Source organism: Ascaphus truei, chromosome 3 (genome assembly GCF_040206685.1).
Source record: "Ascaphus truei isolate aAscTru1 chromosome 3, aAscTru1.hap1, whole genome shotgun sequence".
Lineage (NCBI taxonomy): Eukaryota > Metazoa > Chordata > Amphibia > Anura > Ascaphidae > Ascaphus > Ascaphus truei.
In genome coordinates, this window is record NC_134485.1 from 411,861,150 (window position 1) to 411,881,337 (window position 20,188).

The following is a 20,188-nucleotide window of genomic DNA, read 5'->3' on the forward strand; positions in this document are numbered from 1 at the left end:
CTCCATGTTGTGATGTAGACGGAATGAGTGTCTGGAAGATGGGGGGCTCCCTGTCCCGTCCGCGTTGCTGCGAGTGTCAGTCAGTGCAGACAGTGGGTGTTTGGCGCTCACTTCCAAAGCAGACATTGTATTTGCAGCATACGCCATCGTGATTACAGTGGTATCCCTCCCCCCCACTACTACTTCTCTCAACCCCCCACACACCACTACCCCCTACTACCTCTCCCTCCCACACACTACTACTCCCTATTACCTCTCCCCCCCAAACACTACTTCCCCCCCCACACACTACAACCCCCCACACACACTACTACCCCCCCTCCCCCGTAACTACTTAATTCTCCCCCCCCCCCGCAACTACTTCATTCCCCCCCCCCGCAACTACTTCATTCCCCCCCCCCCCCGCAACTACTTCATTCTCCCCCCCCGCAACTACTTCATTCTCCCCCCCCCCCGCAACTACTTCATTCTCCCCCTCCCCCCGCAACTACTTCATTCTCCCTCCCCCCGCAACTACTTCATTCTCCACCCCCCCCGCAACTACTTCATTCTCCCCCCCCCGCAACTACTTCATTCTCCCCCCCCGCAACTACTTCATTCTCCCCCCCCGCAACTACTTCATTCTCCCCCCCCGCAACTACTTCATTCTCCCCCCCCGCAACTACTTCATTCTCCCCCCCCCGCAACTACTTCGCTCTCCCCCCGCAACTACTTCATTCTCCCCCCCGCAACTACTTCATTCTCCCCCCCGCAACTACTTCATTCTCCCCCCCCCCGCAACTACTTCATTCTCCCCCCCACCGCAACTACTTCATTCTCCCCCCCCCCTGCAACTACTTCATTCTCCCCCCCCCGCAACTACTTCATTCCCCCCCCCCCGCAACTACTTCATTCTCCCCCCCCGCAACTACTTCATTCTCCCCCCCCGCAACTACTTCATTCTCCCCCCCCGCAACTACTTCATTCTCCCCCCCCGCAACTACTTCATTCTCCCCCCCCCCCCGCAACTACTTCATTCTCCTCCTCCCCCCCCGCAACTACTTCATTCTCCCCCCCCCCCCGCAACTACTTCATTCTCCCCCCCGCAACTACTTCATTCTCCCCCCCGCAACTACTTCATTCTCCCCCCCCCCCCCGCAACTACTTCATTCTCCACCCGCAACTACTTCATTCTCCCCCCCGCAACTACTTCATTCTCCCCCCCCTCCCCCGCAACTACTTCATTCTCCTCCCCCTCCCCCGCAACTACTTCATTCTCCCCCCCCCCCCCCCCCGCAACTACTTCATTCTCCCCCCCCCGCAACTACTTCATTCTCCCCCCCCCGCAACTACTTCATTCTCCCCCCCCCCCCGCAACTACTTCATTCTCCCCCCCCCCCCCCGCAACTACTTCATTCTCCCCCCCCCCCCGCAACTACTTCATTCTCCCCCCCCCCCCCGCAACTACTTCATTCTCCCCCCCCCCCCGCAACTACTTCATTCTCCCCCCCCCGCAACTACTTCATTCTCCCCCCCCCCCCCGCAACTACTTCATTCTCCCCCCCCCCCGCAACTACTTCATTCTCCCCCCCCCCCCGCAACTACTTCATTCTCCCCCCCCCCCCGCAACTACTTCATTCTCCCCCCCCGCAACTACTTCATTCTCCCCCCCCCCCCCCCCGCAACTACTTCATTCTCCCCGCCGCAACTAATTCATTCTCCCCCCCGCAACTACTTCATTCTCCCCCCCTCCCCCGCAACTACTTCATTCTCCCCCCCTCCCCCGCAACTACTTCATTCTCCCCCCTCCCCCCCCCCGCAACTACTTCATTCTCCCCCCCCGCAACTACTTCATTCTCCCCCCCGCAACTACTTCATTCTCTCCCCCCCCCGCAACTACTTCATTCTCTCCCCCCCCCGCAACTACTTCATTCTCCCCCCCCCCGCAACTACTTCATTCTCCCCCCCCCCCCGCAACTACTTCATTCTCCCCCCCCCCGCAACTACTTCATTCTCCCCCCCCGCAACTACTTCATTCTCCCCCCCCGCAACTACTTCATTCTCCCCCCCCCGCAACTACTTCATTCTCCCCCCCCGCAACTACTTCATTCTCCCCCCCCGCAACTACTTCATTCTCCCCCCCTCCCCCGCAACTACTTCATTCTCCCCCCCTCATCCGCTACTACTTCATTCTCCCCCCCCGCAACTACTTCATTCTCCCCCCCCCGCAACTACTTCATTCTCCCCCCCCCCCCGCAACTACTTCATTCTCGCCCCCGCAACTACTTCATTCTCGCCCCCGCAACTACTTAATTCTCCCCCCCCACAACTACTTCATTCTCCCCCCCGCAACTACTTCATTCTCCCCCCCCCCCGCAACTACTTCATTCTCCCCCCCCCCCCCGCAACTACTTAATTCCCACCCCCCCCGCAACTACTTCATTCTCCCCCCCCCCCGCAACTACTTCATTCTCCCCCCCCCCCGCAACTACTTCATTCTCCCCCCCCCCCCCCCGCAACTACTTCATTCTCCCCCCCCTCAACTACTTCATTCTCCCCCCCTCCCCCGCAACTACTTCATTCTCCCCCCCTCCCCCGCAACTACTTCATTCTCCCCCCCTCCCCCGCAACTACTTCATTCTCCCCCCCTCCCCCGCAACTACTTCATTCTCCCCCCCCCCCACCCCCGCAACTACTTCATTCTTCCCCCCCCCGCAACTACTTCATTCTCCCCCCCCCCCCCGCAACTACTTAATTCTCCCCCCCCCCCCCCCGCAACTACTTAATTCTCCTCCCCCCCCGCAACTACTTCATTCCCCCCCGCAACTACTTCATTCTCCCCCCCCCCCCCCGCAACTACTTCATTCTCCCCCCCCGCAACTACTTCATTCTCCCCCCCCCCCCGCAACTACTTCATTCTCCCCCCCCGCAACTACTTCATTCTCCCCCCCGCAACTACTTTATTCTCCCCCCCCGCAACTACTTTATTCTCCCCCCCGCAACTACTTTATTCTCCCCCCCGCAACTACTTCATTCTCCCCCCCGCAACTACTTCATTCTCCCCCCCGCAACTACTTCATTCTCCCCCCCGCAACTACTTCATTCTCCCCCCCGCAACTACTTCATTCTCCCCCCCCCCGCAACTACTTCATTCTCCCCCCCCCCCGCAACTACTTCATTCTCCCCCCCCCGCAACTACTTCATTCTCCCCCCCCCCCCCCCCGCAACTACTTCATTCTCCCCCCCCCCCGCAACTACTTCATTCTCCCCCCCCCCCGCAACTACTTCATTCTCCCCCCCCCCCCCGCAACTACTTCATTCTCCCCCCCCCCCCGCAACTACTCAATTCTCTCTCCCCCCCGCAACTACTTAATTCTCTCCCCCCCCCGCAACAACTCAATTCTCTCCCCCCCCCCCCCGCAACAACTCAATTCTCTCCCCCCCCCCCCCGCAACTACTCAATTCTCTCCCCCCCCGCAACTACTCAATTCTCTTTCCCCCCCCCCCCCCCCGCAACTACTCAATTCTCTTTCCCCCCCCCCCCGCAACTACTCAATTCTCTCCCCCCTCCAACTACTTCATTCTCCCCCCCCCCCTCCAACTACTTCATTCTCTCCCGCCCCCCAACTACTGTACGTCATTCTCTCCCCTCTCCCCACTACTACTTCAGGTCCCCCCTCCTCTGGGCCGCCCCTTTCGCTACTACTTCTTGGGCCCCCCCTCGCTAATACTCCCCCTCCGCCCCCCCTCGCTAATACTCCCCCTCCGCCTCCCCTCGCTAAAACTCCCCCTCCGCCCCCCCTCGCTAATACTCCCCCTCCGCCCCCCCTCGCTAATACTCCCCCTCCGCCCCCCCTCGCTAATACTCCCCCTCCGCCCCCCCTCGCTAATACTCTCCCCGCCCCCCCTCGCTACTACTCTCCCCTCCCCCCCTCGCGCGCACAATCTCCCACTAAGGCTGCGCTTATGGCGCCAGCGACATCGCGTCAAAACAAATGCATTGGCACCGTCGCGCTTACAACCAGCGATCGCTGGAAGTAATCTCAATTTTATTTTTCCAGTGGCCACAGCCTGACGTCGCTTCGCTGGCACTATAAGCGCAGCCTAAGGGTGACGTCCCAGTGCGTTCTGTTGCACGCTCGCCCGATGGGGGGGGGGGGGCGGTGCGTGCACATCGCTGCACCGCGGTCGAGGGAGGGAGCGTTTGCGACGGGAGGGGGCGTGGAGGTGGGTTTGCAGGGGAGAGACCTCACGCGGCTGGTTCGCCCTCATTGGCTGAGGCTGTGGCGTGGCAACAACTCCGTCGCAAACTCTGAGTTTAAATTCCTCTGCCTGACTGAAAACCTGTCGCGCACTGCTGGGGAAGTGTGCGCAACAAGGTAGTAACTGGGACCGGCCTGACTGGGGGGGGCGGGGCTTGAACGCACAGCTGTAGAAGGGACTGGGCCGCCCCCAAAGGCTGCGCATATAGTGCCTGCGACGGTAACGTCACGCTGCGGTCGCTGGAAAAATCAAATTCACTTGACTTCCAGTGATCGCGACCAAACCGTCGCGTCTACTATAAGCGCGATGGCGGCAATGCATTTGTTTTGCCGCGGCGTTGCGTTTCCAGCACTATAAGCGCAGCCTCACACACTCTCCCACTTACACACACACTCTCCCACTTACACACACACTCTCCCACTTACACACACACTCTCCCACTTACACACACACTCTCCCACTTACACACACACTCTCCCACTTACACACACACTCTCCCACTTACACACACACTCTCCCACTTACACACACACTCTCCCACTTACACTCACACTCTCCCACTTACACACACACTCTCCCACTTACACACACACTCTCCCACTTACACACACACTCTCCCACTTACACACACACTCCCACTTACACACACACTCTCCCACTTACACACACACACTCTCTCCCACTTACACACACACACTCTCTCCCTCTTACACACACACACACTCTCTCTCTCTCCCCCTTACACACGCACTCTCTCTCTCTCCCCCTTACACACGCACTCTCTCTCTCTCCCCCTTACACACGCACTCTCTCTCTCTCTCCCCCTTACACACGCACTCTCTCTCTCTCTCCCCCTTACACACGCACTCTCTCTCTCTCCCCCTTACACACACACTCTCTCTCCCCCTTACACACACACACTCTCTCTCTCTCTCTCTCCCCCTTACACACACACACACACTCTCTCTCTCTCTCTCTCTCTCTCTCTCTCTCTCTCTCTCTCTCTCTCTCTCTCTCTCTCTCTCCCCCTTACACACACACTCTCTCTCCCCCTTACACACACGCACACACACCCCTTACACACACACCCCTTACACACACACACACTCTCTCCCCCTTACACACACCACCCCTCCCCCCTCTTTCTCGATCCTTCCTCTCCCTCCTGTCAGCTGGAAGTTGATGCGACTTCCGGCACCGACTGGAGCAGGGAGAGGAAGAATAGCTGTGACTGGACGGCTGTTGCTCCTGAGCTCAGGAGCCACTGGGTCACTGCTATGTGGGGTACTGCCGGACCTGGGCACCTGTGAGAGTTGTTCCTGCTCTCTTTCCCCCCCCCCCCTTGCGGCCGCGGATCCCCGAGGGGTGCTGGCGGAACCGTGGTTTAAAATCGCTGCGTTAGTCTATCCCTTTGGCTGATGCATATAGAAGAGACGGCTGTCATCAAACCAAGAGAGGACCTTTTCCAGAACGCCCTCCTTCTGTCTCTAACTTTCCCCCATTTACCACTTAGATTGTAAGCTCTTCAAGGCAAGGACTTCTTTTCCTAATGTTACTTTTTATGCCTTAAGCGCGTATTCTCATTGTTATATTATGTTGTGTATTACTGCTGTGATGCGCTCTGTACATGGATGTCACTATGTACTGTACATACAAACATACATACTGTATCAACAAGGTGCTAAGAGGAGTGAGGCTGAGGGCTTTGTTTAGCCCCTTCCCTTGCCGCCTTGTAACTAGTGGGCGGAGAGCACCGCCTGCTGCTTTCTGGGAAAGTGTGTGCTCAGGTTGGCTTGTCTGATCTGTCGAGGGGAGTCTTTATCATTAAAGGTTTTTTTTTTTTTTTAGCCCTTTCAGCACACTGGAGACCTGCAACACATTTAAAGTGGAAGTGCTACTGAAGCCAGTCAAAATAAAACAACTATTTGTTCACAATAAGGAATTTTGGCTGCTTTGGAGATTGATGGCGAAAAAAACCTTGATAGTTGTGTAAAGATTGTGTTCATTCACTATCTATCCATATTTCCAACTTGTCTTACATTGTTACATTCCTTGTGTGGTAATCCTAATGTAGGTTGTTAAAGAAGCAGTCCAAGCGTGTTTAATCTATATATACAGGATTGAAGCAGGGGGTCTCAGGAGCTGAACCCCCGGCTTCCTGAAATACCTCCATAGTGGGTTCCGGTATCTCTCGGCCGTTTAAAGCGCCCGATCACAGGGGCCAATAGGAAGCCGCGCCGGGTGATGTCACGGCTTCCAGTTGGCCTGCAGAGCCCGGGAGCTTTGAAAAGCAGCCTACGGCGAGGTTCCCAGTAGCTGCCAACACAATGCGCGACCACATTTTGCAAAGACAGGGACTTTGTCTTTGCTAGTGGCAACGAAGCGCTGGCTACGTCACGTGGCGGTTCAGCCAATGAGGACGAACCAGCCGCGTGACGTCATGGCTGCGCCCTTGCCACGCCTCCCCTTCGCGCGCGCTGCCTGGTGTCCACCAGGTCGCGCTGCTGCCGGGCACGCCGTGGTGCGCGCCCTGGGGCCTTAAACCTCGGCCAGGGTAAATGCACGCTTTGCGAGCGCAGTGACGTCACACGCTGAGCAACCTGGAGCGATTCCCGGCCATTTGAAAATGGACTGTAGCGTGGGCTCATCGCGCTACAAATTGATTTGTCTCCTCAAGCAGCGCTCCTCTGAAATATCACGCACGCGCTCACTACAGACACTCATTGCCTCACGGTGACTCGATGCGTTGCGCACAAGCTAGCCTTCAACCTGGACCAGGCCTTCGCCATAATGTGAACCCTGGAGTTGCTACCGGCACCCACTACGGAAGTAAGCACCTCCGAAAGCAGGGGTCCCCGGAGCTGAAATGAATGGGGTTCAGCTCCGAAGAGACCCCCTGCTTCAACCATGTATGAAAAAGACTGCTTGGATTGCCTCTTCAAGGGATTGTTAATGAGCTCTCACAAACAAACACGCAATTTCTCTGTGATGTTTTCTTTCTCGCCGTCGTACCCACTCCGTCTTATCATTACTAGTCCTATTGTAATTTGTCTATACAACTTGAATTGACCCATTTCTTACTCCCCTTTGGGGGGAAAAATCAGAAATTGCCCACATCCACAAATACAGTAGCAACTTCCGTGTAGTGTTAACAAAAAGTGGGTTTGCATTGGGGATTTATTTATAAAGCATTAGAGAATGAGAATCAAAATGTGGATAGTTGTATGTAGGTTTAGTCATGAACATTCTAGATCGGGGGGGCTCAACTCCAGTCCTCAAGCCCCCTCCCAGCATGTCAGGTTTTCCGGATATGCCAGCTTCATTACAGGGGGCTCAATCAGTCCCAGCTTTAGCACAGGTTTCTCAATCGGAGGCTGTCACAGATGCTCACTACAACCTGGACTAGACCGCAGGCCCGAGCTGGGGATGTTTGTGACCGCCGCCCTACAACCACGGGTCCAGGTCTGGATAGCAGAGTCAGGGACGTGTAGGTATGTCGTGGGACTTGCCGTGGTCTGGTGGTTGGAGAGTGTGGAATAGTAGAGTCCGTAAGCAGTGGTAGTGGAGCGGAGAGAGCAGGAATCCAATTACAAGCCGAAGTCCAGGGATACAGAAGAGACAGGTCAGGTACAGGCAGGGGTCACAACAGAGATCATGACAGGTTCCAGATATAGACAAACTCTGGCTGCAATGAGCACGGTGCTTAAACATCGGTCTATGCTCAGCAACAAGACAGAGGACTGAGTGGATGTAAGTAGGGAGATGAACCAGTGAAGAGGAGGCAGGAGGGAATGTATCAGCAGTAAGTAGAGAACTGATAGGATGCAGTTACCTTCGATCCAGAGTTGAGTATGGTACCGTCATTGATTCTAGAATGACGTGCGAGCGCAGGGAGCGAGCTGCAGGCATGCCACCACCAGGGTTCCGCTCCTTGCTGCAGTCATGAGCTCGCTTCTGGGAGGAGCGTCCGTCATGCGTGCGCACGCAGATGGGACTCTCCGGATGATCGGCGTGGTGCGCCAAGCGCAATCCTGACAGAGGCTATCTTTGACTGAGCCTCGGATTGAGCCACCTGTGCTGAAGCTGGAATAACCTGAAAACCTGACCTATTGCAGGGGCTTGAGGACGAGTTGAGCCCCCCTGTTCTAGATTGACCATGGACTTTTGTCATCTGATGTATGAATATTTGTGACATATTCCTGTAGATTTCTTTTTTGGAAACACATTGAGGTATCAACATATTCTGCAGCACAGTACACTTGGTACTAGAAGTAAAAAAGTGTAACATGAAAATATTAGAATATTAACAACATATATTGGAACGATGGGTAAAATGCTCACTGCTCCAAAAAAGCTTCCAATCTACAATGAATAAGGGACAGGTAGAAGCGCAACATATGTGAGGTTGGTGTACTTGGATTTCTATGGCTGTTCACCTGATGAAAGGTCCGTATGGGACCTTGAAATGTTACACTCCGCTGTTCCTTCAATAATTGGAAGACATTGTATTAAGACTTGTGTACTGCTGAGACCATGCTAGGCGTCATGCGCGCCTGTCGCAGAAGCGATTTGTGGCCTTGAGGGAGACGTGGCAGAGACGTGCCCGTGACGTCACGTAAGCAGTTCGCCCTCATAGGCTGAAGGGCGCAGGTGACCCGGCCGTCGTGCGCAAAAAAAACCAAAATAATTTTGTCTGCTCAGCAATTTCGCCCTCTATGGCCTGTCTCATACAGGCATGCCCTTTTGTTCGCGCCGTGCGCAGTCGCACTAAGCATGGACACGCCCTAAGTAGGGCTCTACTTTCTCCTATTAAGAAATTCTGTTTCAATACCTTTTGTTTATTTGTGTTGGCCACGCATACAGACTTTTCTCTCAAAAAAATGTACTGCTTATTGTGAATTTGCAGCTAATGATGATCTTGTGGTGGGGTCCAGATAGGAGGGTGAGGTTGGACGTCAGGGGGTTTCATTGCTAGAATATTTTTTATTTGGGTGTAGCCTGTGTTTGGAATTCTTGCTTTCTGTACCTAAGTAGCAGCATTTAACACATGTAGTATTGTGCTTTTCACATGCTTGCCGGTCTAAATATGCAAACCCGCTAAACATTAATCCGAAATTATAAAAACTACCACTAAAAATAGCACACGTGGTTTTTTGGGGGGGTGATGGGGGCACGGAGAAGTGCTTCCATTTTTATTGCAACCCGAATGTCAAGTACAGTGCGGCGTACATTGTCAGCACTATAAAATATAGTACACACAATATTATATGCTGCTGTGTTGGATGAAATTGTATCCAGTAGTCTGTGTGATGGTACTATGGAGATGCGTAGTGCCAACGCTTTATTTACACACGTTCCAGTCTCTGCTTAGAAGAGGATTGTTTTATTTTAGGAGGCCTCAGGTTTTTTTTCTGTTTTCTCAAGCACACATATTGTACAAATTCTTCATTTTTGTAAAGTCAGACACAGTGCCACTACTTTATTAAGCCACTTCGACCACTGATATCAGGATGGGGTTTAGCCTCTGTTACAAGGTAATGTTTAATTTTGTTGGGTGCCTTTTTTTCTAAACACATTATTCCCAAATGTCTGTCTTTTAAACCTTGATTTATATGGTTTTAGTCGTTATATTGATCCCGGAAGGCAATCTGACGGTTGTTTGTGTGCAGAAGCTTCTGACAAACCTTATATTTTATTATTGATAAAGGTGTGAACTTGGATAGTGTCCAGCTCCTAATTGCAAGTTTAGCAAAAATAACAAGTGAAAGTAGTTGGCAATGTACAGTTTACATTATTAAAAGAGCAACAGTGATCTACCCTTTTGTCTTTCATTATAGAAACAATGGTTTGAAAGGGGTTAATTCAGTATTACCTTCTGGCCAGTTCAGTATACAGTAGCAGTACCACCTGGGACCTGAGGAAGCATTTGACGATGATGCATTGACTTCTTCAACACCCATGATGGTTTAATACAGGAGTGTGCAACTCCAGTCATCAAGAGCCAACAGTCGAAGACTGGGCCACTGGTTGAGCTACCTGTGGTGAAGCAGGCATATGCTGAACCTGACCTGTTGGTGGCCCTTCAGGACTGGAGTTGCCTACCCTTGCTTTAACACAAAGCTCCTGCGATGCCCAATAAGTTGCACTCCGGGACTTGGGTCATATTTACGAAGCTGTGCTAAGCAATAAGGCTCCATCGCTCCATCTTTTTGATTAACATTGTACATTTGGCTCCTTGTCTTCTGACGACTTGTAAGCAAAAGGATTACAAATGGCTCCAAAGAAATCAACATGCTGGACTTGAGGAAAGTATTCCTGAGGAGCAGCCTTCTCATTCAGAGTGTTTCTGGTAGTGGGACAATCCAAGCTCTGACCCATTGTGAATATAGGTTGGTTACCTGGGCCCTAAGCTGTGTTTTAGAATAGCATATCTTATACCTGTATTTTTCTGAACTGTACAGTGTCGAATGGTTTCAGTAAGTTGTTTTGATGACTACCGGTTTTTATTTATTTATTTTTTTATCATTTTATTTTCAAGTCTTCTCACCATCTTTCTGGCTTTTTCATAGCATCTCCACATGATTGGATCAATTAATCGCTCTCATATGTATATATCAACTTTAGAATAGGTTAACAGAAATAATCAGCAAACTCTGATAAATGTTGATTGTAGCAATATGAAAATGTGTGCTGGACTGTAGCAATGACCAAGCAGAATGAGGCCACAGTCCAACGGCCGTTTTTTTGTAATTTTTTTTGTAATTTTTTTTTTTTAATCCTTTTAATATGTGCATCAATACAATTCACACAATAAGTAATTGGCTAAGTTGCTGATCGATCCGTTCTCCTGTGATCGATAGGTGAAGATTTGGCTCGGGGTACACTAAATGGCTCTCGGTGCAGCTGAAGAGAATCAAGATGCAAAGTGCTGTGGGGAAGATCATGTGACCAGGCAGTCACTAGATACAATTGGTGCACTGCTAGAGAGAGGACGGGGCTCAAAAAACCAATTCAAAGACGGCCCAACATCAGTCTTCAAAATCCAACAAGAGACCAAATTCAAGAATCGCTTAGGGATAAAACACCAATTGCCCAAAAACCCAATTCAGTAGATGAAGCATGGTCGCTCCTCCGACAAAAAAAGCAAGATGCAGTCAGCCAATGTATTCCACCATGCGGACAACAGAAAAAGGACTGGATTTCACATGATACTATCCAGCTCTCTCAAAAACGAAAAAAGAGCACTTGCAAATAACAAACCACCCTCTTGCTACCCAGCTCGCCCGTGAAATAAAAAGGAATGCCAGGCAAGACAGAGGGGCTTATTACAATCGTATAGCCGCTGAACTTGAAACTGCTCAACATGGTGATTATAGAAAATTCTTCAGACTGGCCAAAATTACTGCTGGCAAATATTTAAACCCTGTCAGCCAATGCATCAATGACAAAAACGGACATAAAATTACGGACGTGGAAGCTAAACTAGATAGGTGGTGCGAACATTTTGAAGATTTGCTTAATCGACCCCCTCTTATCACAGGTGACATTGAAAATCCGAATATGCTTACTCATGGGCCATACAACATTTGCGACACCCCTCGAACCAGAAACGAAATCGCTGCAGTCATCAAACTTAACAACACAGTCCCAGGGGATGATGGTCTGTGTGCTAAATTCTTCAAAGCCGGTGGAGTTCATGTTATTGGCGCTATGGAAGATTTTCTCTCGCTTATTTGGGAAAAAGAACGAATCCCAAAAGAATGGGAAACTGCACTGCTGCTGCCCCTGCACAAAAAAGGAGCAAGAAGTGATTGCAAAAATTACAGCGGAATCTCCTTGATTAACCTGGCGTATAAGATACTGGAAGCCACAATACTAAATCGCATAAAAGACAGACGACAAAAAAAACCACGTGAAAATCAGGCTGGTTTTAGAGCAGGAAGAGGATGTATTGACCAAATTAGGGCCTTACGACAGGTATTGGAGTAGAGACGAGAGTTCAGGCAACCAACTTGCATAGCCTTCTTAGACTTTATTGCCGCCTTTGATAGCGTTCTTAGAGCTTGTGGAACTTGCTACGACTGGATGGAATACCTAATAAATTATGTGGCATAATTTCAGCCCTTTACCTCCGCACATCCTGCAAAATAAAAGCCTACAATGAGGAAAGTTGTGAATTTACAATAAATTCCGGTGTTGGGCAAGGGGGCATTCTGTCACCAACTTTATTCAACATTGGAATTGATGCCGTCCTGACAAAAGCATTGGATAATCAGCCGGGATGTGTGATTGTTTATCCAAATGACTTTGTACTGACTGATTTTAACATTTGCTGATGACATTGCTCTGATCGCAGCCTCATTGGACTCGTTACAGGGCATGGTGGACTGAGTGACAAACGAGGCCTGTAAACTAGGCCTAGTTTTGAGCAGTAGTAAATCCAAACTTTTAAATGTGCTGCAACCACCCAGTTGACCCAACGATCCACATTCAAAATGAGCCCATCGAGACTGTAGACCACTTTACCTACCTTGGAAGCAATATTACCGGAAATGGAGACATCTCATCAGAAATAAACGCTAGAATACAAAAAGCTACAATTGTGTGGGGCTCACTTAAGTCATACGCTTAAAGACAAGTAAAGGCCAGTAAAGTCATACGCTTAAAGACAAAAGTTTGCATTTACAATTTTGTTATTCTACGACTTTATTATATTGTTGTGAAACCTGGCCTGTAAAGGTGACACACCAACATAAATTGGACTTATTCCAAAATCGATGCGTGCGCTGGCTAACAAAAACAAAATATACTGATAGGATGTCCAATGCTGAAATTCAACGAAAATGCGACGTTTCCGAAAATGTGTCGGCCATTATAGAACATAGACGGTGTCGTTGGTTAGGCCACACTTTGCGGATGCCAACACATAATTCCAAAAATAACCCTAATGGCTGAACCTGGTCCGACATGGAAACGACCACGGGTGGTGTTAGGCTTACAACATTGAGATACTTTAAGTGAAAAGTTGAGGACCTTGTTGGGCGCCCTTTCAACCTTAGCCGAAGAACATTTAATGAAGACTGGTTATACCACCTAACAAGTCTAGCCCAAGACCGCAAACGGTGGAGACAAATTTCCGTGGAAGTTGCGTATACTCACCTTGGGTGAAGAGGCGAAAACAAAACAATGTGCCCTGACCAAAGTGCAGTAGTCACGTACAGGACTGGAAACATCCCCTTGTCCTGGAATCCCGTGGCAATTCGGGTGTGACTGCTCTTTTCATTGGACCGCGTGCTGAAATGGCAGGGTATGTGCAGACAGTTTGTCTGTCACAGCCAGAACTTTGGTTCTAGCTCCCCACAATACCTGGTGCCTGCCGCTGCTGTTTGTCACCTTTTTAAGCACAAGGCATTGGGGGTCGAGATTTCAGTCTTTGGGGAGGGGTTTGTATTTGGTTGTCTGGGTCTGTGTGGTCGAGAGAGGTTGTGTGGGTTTTAGTGGGGTCTCTGGTCAGAAGAGTGAAGTTTGTGGAGGTTTAAGTGGGTTATAGGGAGGTTTGTGGGTAACATGGGGGGAGGGGCTGTTTGGGTATGAACGGTGGACGGGTTGCTTTTTTACCTTGACTGGTGATTTAAAGGTATTTTTCCAACCCTGGTCATGTATTTCATATGCATACAGTGTATAGACAAAAAGTAGGCGTATGGTGCACAGCCAAGAGAGTGGGTCAAAAACTAGAATAAAAAATTACTTTATGGTGTCCATATTAAAAAAAACAGGTGTGGCAGCCCTCCTTGAGCAATTTTTGCTTGAGCCAAAAAATCTGTCAACGCTAGTAGCCCCTGTTGATTTTCGAGATCATAATTTCTTGCCTTGTGCTGGCTATTGAAATTATACAGTGAGCGCATTGCTGATCAAAATCTTTCTACTTTGGGATAAGTTAATTCGATATCTACTAGGACTTTTGATATCAGTTACAGAAAAGAAGAGTTAAAAATAGTGAAATGAGTGAAGTCGGAGTCAATAAAACATAACTTGTGTGTGTATATTTACACGTGTTTACATATATATGAAACCTTTCAGAAGCTGGCACCAACCAAGCAAACATTACTCGGCAATATTACAACTTATCTGAACAGTGAAATACAATTCCATAGGTTTCCAGAAGTGCAAAAAAAAAAAATGAGGCATGAAGATCCGTTTGCTTTGAATACAGATGTATCAGATTGTGGCCTGTTTTACGTACTTACTGATTCCATTTATCCTACAGAATTATCTTCTGAGCGACTGATGGACTAAGCGGTAGTGAGTTAAGGGCAAACAAGCTCTGTTTTGTATTATAGTTATGAGCTGGCATTCAGTTTTCTTGGGTTACAAGTAAACATTAGGCTGGCTGATTTCCTCTTCATTAAAGGAAGTGCAGGGTGCATCTTAGATGACATAGCATGGAGAGTAAATTGAGAAGACCTTTGCCCTACCTTCTCAACGTGATTTCTGGTAATTCATGAGGATCTTTTTTTTTTTTTTTTTTTTTTTTACTATTTATTCAAAAGCGGCTTCATATCTGGGGTCTACTTGGGTCTGCACCTTAAATTTGGACAACATGACATGAAACATTTGTTAATCTGCGGATCTAGTTTGTACCCAGACCAGTAACCTTACAGAATAAGGTTGGGGTTCTAGCACATTGTAGAACACAGTTGGAGGTTCTATTCTTCTGAATGTCTTTAATTTCCCTTGGGGAGAGCCCTGGGTGTAGAAGAAGGGAGAGGAACCTCCTCGGTGAGGCAGTACGAATGAAGAAACACACAAATCCAAGTGGGTTCATAAGAATTTGACAAATAAGTATAAATCAGGGACATTTGGACATTATTTGTATGTGACTTTACATCCCCAGCTTTGTAAGGAAGGCATACAGGTCTCATTTTGGCTGATAGTCACAGCTAACGGTCTGCTTTTCGGACACATTAATCTAGCAGTTGACGGTAACTTCATATGTGGCCTATGCTACATGAGCCCATTCAGCTCCATGATGGTGTATCTTAATTAAATGTGCTTTCATGATTTCAAATAGTACAGCAGGAGTTCTCATCAATAGTGTATTGACTGGTAGCCCCCCAAAATTGTTCTGTTAGGACCCTGAGGAGATTTGAGAATCTCTACATTGGGGATTATCAACCTAGTTTTTGGATTACCGATGAGAATTCTGTCCTCATTAAACTAAATGCATTGTCTTGAGATTTACTTTTCGCAGTTGTTCCTGTGGTCTTGTACAGTATGGCTGGTGGTCCCTGTGTACTGTAGCTTTGAAGTGCCCTAATTAGATGGTCCAGTATAAAACAAACAGCATAACATTTTATATTGCCCTTTTCAAACGCTTTAGGGTCCACACGTGACACGCCTTGGATCACTGACATGCTTGCTTGCCTTTTCCCCCACCCCCTCAGGTTGCCAATCACTGTAATGGGCTCTTGAGGTTCTGGTTGCATATCATTACCGACAATCAGCACTTTGTTGAATGGCGCATGAAGCCGAGGAGGTGAATTTACCTGCAGATGACTGTCTTTAGTGTACATACAGGAGTGTCTGTAGTTTCAGGTCAGAAATGCCTCAAAAGTATAGTCCTAACAATTGATGTGCTCAGTAGATGGGCAACATTTTTGCAGAGCGTTGAATCTGCCGCAGATTAGTCTTATTTTCTATGACCGGATATCTTCAGACTGATTTCAGATTTTTAAATATCCCAAAACGCAAATAAATGTATTGTGAAAGTAGAATATACATAAGGGTGCAGCCTCAAGTCTAAGCCATTGTGTTGTAGGCATGCTGGGGCTGTGGCTTGCTTAGGGCTGCTGCTGCTGTACTGTTTATAAGTCAAACATTTATATGTTACTAGCTGAGACTCCTCTCCCCCTATTTCTGTGCTCCCCCTCTTTCTCCGTTTCTCCCCCCCCCCCCCCCCGCCTAGAGGGAGGGAGGGACAGTGGACAGGAGGGGGGGACGACAGTGGACAGGAGGGGGGGACGACAGTGGACAGGAGGGGGGGACGACAGTGGACAGGAGGGGACGACGACAGTGGACAGGAGGGGACGACGACAGTGGACAGGAGGGGGGACGACGACAGTGGACAGGAGGGGGGGGACGACAGTGGACAGGAGGGGGGGGGCGACAGTGGACAGGAGGGGGGGGGCGACAGTGGACAGGAGGGGGGGGGGCGACAGTGGACAGGAGGGGGGGGGCGACAGTGGACAGGAGGGGGGGGGGCGACAGTGGACAGGAGGGGGGGGCGACAGTGGACAGGAGGGGGGGGGACGACGGTGGACAGGAGGGGGGGACGACGGTGGACAGGAGGGGGGGACGACGGTGGACAGGAGGGGGGGACGACGGTGGACAGGAGGGGGGGACGACGGTGGACAGGAGGGGGGGACGACGGTGGACAGGAGGGGGGGACGACAGTGGACAGGAGGGGGGGACGACAGTGGACAGGAGGGGGGACGACAGTGGACAGGAGAGGGGACGACGACAGTGGACAGGAAGGGGGGGACGACAGTGGACAGGAGGGCGGGGACGACAGTGGACAGGAGGGGGGGCGACAGTGGACAGGAGGGGGGGCGACAGTGGACAGGAGGGGGGGGCCGACAGTGGACAGGAGGGGGTGGACAGTGGACAGGAGGGGACACACACACACGCGTCTCAGTCCTGTGCGGCGCTCAGCTTTATCGGGCGCAGGCCCCACAGGGGGGGTGGGGTGGTACGGGTGAGGGGGGGTGGGGTGGTACGGGTGAGGGGGGGTGGGGTGGTACGGGTGAGGGGGGGTGGGGTGGTACGGGTGAGGGGGGGTGGGGTGGTACGGGTGAGGGGGGGTGGGGTGGTACGGGTGAGGGGGGGTGGGGTGGTACGGGTGAGGGGGGGTGGGGTGGTACGGGTGAGGGGGGGTGGGGTGGTACGGGTGAGGGGGGGTGGGGTGGTACGGGTGAGGGGGGGTGGGGTGGTACGGGTGAGGGGGGGTGGGGTGGTACGGGTGAGGGGGGGTGGGGTGGTACGGGTGAGGGGGGGTGGAGTGGTACGGGTGAGGGGGGTGGGGTGGTACGGGTGAGGGGGGGGGTGGGGTGGTACGGGTGAGGGGGGGTGGGGTGGTACGGGTGAGGGGGAGGGACAGTGGACAGGAGGGGGGGAGGGACAGTGGACAGGAGGGGTGAGGGACAGTGGTCAGGAGGGGGGGAGGGACAGTGGTCAGGAGGAGGGGGGACAGTGGTCAGGAGGGGGGGAGGGACAGTGGTCAGGAGGGGGGAGTGGGAGTGGACAGGAGGGGGGAGTGGGACACACACACGTCTCAGTCCCGTGCAGCGCTCGGCTTTATCGGGCACAGGACCCGCCCCCCCCCCCCCTCGCCGCAGTCCCGTGCGGCGCTCAGCTTTATCAGCGCAGGCCCGTGCGACGCCGCACCCTACGGGTGAGGGGGGGTGGTACGGGTGAGGGGGGGGGGGGGTGGTACGGGTGAGGGGGGGTGGTACGGGTGGGCTGCCCCCTCCCGGCCGTCCGTTCGTTCCGCCGCTTGGTCCCTTGCGGCGGGAGGCACCGGGGTGAGGGAGGGGAGGTGGTGTGTGGTGCTGTGTGGAGGGGAGGCGCAGGGGTGTGAGGCGGCGGTTTGGGCGGGAGGTGGTGTGTGTGGTGGCGTGTGTGCTTGTGTGTGGCAGTTGGGTGACGTCATAGAGCCACCAATCTGATTGGCCAGAGGCTGGACCAATCAGATTCACCACATGTCATTTCAACCCCACAACTTTCGATTTTATATATTATATATTATAGATTTACTTTAAAATTGTAGCATAACGTGACTGATTGCACTGACCCCTGTCTGTGTTCACTCCCGGGGCTGGTGCCTATTCTCAGTGGCCTGGGCTCTACCCGACTGTCTTAATTTAAATTATATAGCATTATATTATAATAACACGGCCAATTAATTTCAAGGAGGAACCTAGGCCTACTCTTTAAAAAAAAAAAAAAAAAAATGACACATGATGTCATCTGTGCGGGCTTCCTTTTGGCCCTTATGACGCGGGAGCTTTAAACTTTAAAACCCTATTTGCTGAGCTGGAGCTGTTACCGGCACCTACTTCTGAGGTATCTATCTCTGGAAGCAGAGGGTCCCCACAGCTGAAATGAATGGGGTTGTACTCTACTTCTATATATAAAAAAAAAAGTTCACCAAAAAATTCACCCGCATGGATTGCTCCTTTTTTGAGGAGCTAAATTAAGTAATAGCCAAACTATTACACTTCTTATTCAAGGACTCAATTTCCACAGGCTGAGTACCACAAGATTGACGTAAAGCCGACGTGGTGCCTATATTTAAAAAGGGAGCTAGATCACACCCGGCGAATTACAGACCTGTAAGCCTGACGTCAATAGTGGGGAAGCAACTTGGAGGTTTAGTATGGGTTAGTATTCAGGAATACCTACAGTAAGAGAACAATTATTAGTAATAGTCCGAATGGATTTATGAAGACTAGGTCATGCCAAACTAACCTTATTAGTTTCTTTGAGGTGGCAAGTAGGAGTTTAGACCAGGTAAGGCAGTTGATGTGGTGTATTTAAATCTTGTAAAGGAGTCACGCGTGCCTGTTGCCTTAGCGATCCGTGTATTCTGATGGGGAGGCACAGCCGCGACGTCACCAGGCTGGTTCGCCCTCATTGGCTGAACCGCTCACGTGACGTGGCCGTTGCGCGAAAATTATTTGTCGCTTCAACATTGTCGCGCGCACTATGGCCAGCCTGATAGAGGTCCTGTATTTTGTTTGCGCAGTTGCATGCAATATAATCGCGGCCTTTGGACATACAATGCAACCTAATTGGTAGTGTCTTAATATCAGTCACAGTTTTGTAAATTAGTTGTCAGTGAAAACTTAAACCATGTGTAATCTTCAATGAGTAAGGATGAATAATAGCAATAGGTAGGAATTTAAAGGGGAACTTCAGTGTTATGGGCAAAACATTTTTTTACCCTACTGTCTTTAAATTTTTCCTACTTCTCACTTAGATTGTCAGCTCTTCGGGGCAGGGACTTCTTTACCTATTTTGTCTGACGCGCTTATTGTATTGTTTTGTCACGTGTATTACTGCTGTTAAGCGCTATGTACATTGTTTGCGCTATACAAATAAAGAGATACGTACATGTAACGGACTTCCTTAAACTCCGTAATCCCAAAAATTAAGTTTACTTTCTATGTACTGGAAGAAATTGTTTTTATTTTCCCTGAGTCCGTAGAAATGAATGCTGATCAGATACGTACTCTCCGCTTTCCATAATGAAAGTGCCTAAAATGTCTCCCACCATAACTTAACTAAGTGTAGTGAAACCTGTACCATGCTTCATTTTGCAAAGCCAGTATAGCCAACCTTACACTGAGACCCATTAAGGTCGAAACGTCTGTCTGTGTAGGTGGGTTTACTGGCTATGCATATTAACCCAGGCTATGCTCAAAAGCTGTGAAATGCAGTAAGCATAAGCTTATAGGGGACCATTTATATGGTTTTGAAGCAAAAGGTGGCACTGTGTGCTCATTTGCATGTCATTTCCCAGAATCCCTTGCAGTGGAAGCTGTGCTGGGTGATAATGGTGAAAGACAGGGTTGCAGACCTGTCTAAGACATGCAAATGAGCATACAGTAATATTTCTTTTTGATATATAATTTTTTATTTTCAAATTCCATATTTGTGTAAAAAGACAGACTTGACACCTTTTTGGGTGACTAAGGGGTTAAATCTAGGTGACTAGCTTGTTTACAGCAATTTGTAAATACAAGTAATTTAAACTTTGCAATAGTTGTAACCAGATATTTAAAAACTGCTGTTCACAAACATTTTTGCGGTTTCTTCAGGATATTTGAGTATCTTTGGCAGTCTTAAAGTTTTATTTTTCTCACTTTTTTTGCCATTTTGCTGCAAA

General features: G+C 50.3%; 1 protein-coding gene across 2 annotated transcripts in view; it reads left to right on the forward strand.

Moving 5' to 3' along the window:
* Nucleotides 1–20,188, forward strand: part of RSF1 (remodeling and spacing factor 1) — a 51,340-nt gene that overhangs the window by 451 nt on the left and 30,701 nt on the right. The gene's annotated exons all lie outside the window — the stretch shown is intronic.